A 212-nucleotide genomic window follows, 5' to 3' on the forward strand; every position below is an offset into this window, starting at 1 on the left:
CTTTTTATGTTTAAAATAGAAGAAAATAAGAAAGATATTCAACAACGCCAGCGGCTGGTTGACACCCCTCACCGGCAACCATACAGAAACCACCGGCGTCTCAGCCTCGTTCTTCGCTTATTTTGCTCTTCATTTCAGTGATATAAATAAAAATAAATTAAAAAATAATAAATTAACATTTTATTTATCCATTTCAAGAAAAGTAAGTGGCG

This window comes from Eimeria mitis, genomic scaffold (assembly GCF_000499745.2).
Source record: "Eimeria mitis Houghton genomic scaffold, Emh_scaff4079, whole genome shotgun sequence".
Lineage (NCBI taxonomy): Eukaryota > Apicomplexa > Conoidasida > Eucoccidiorida > Eimeriidae > Eimeria > Eimeria mitis.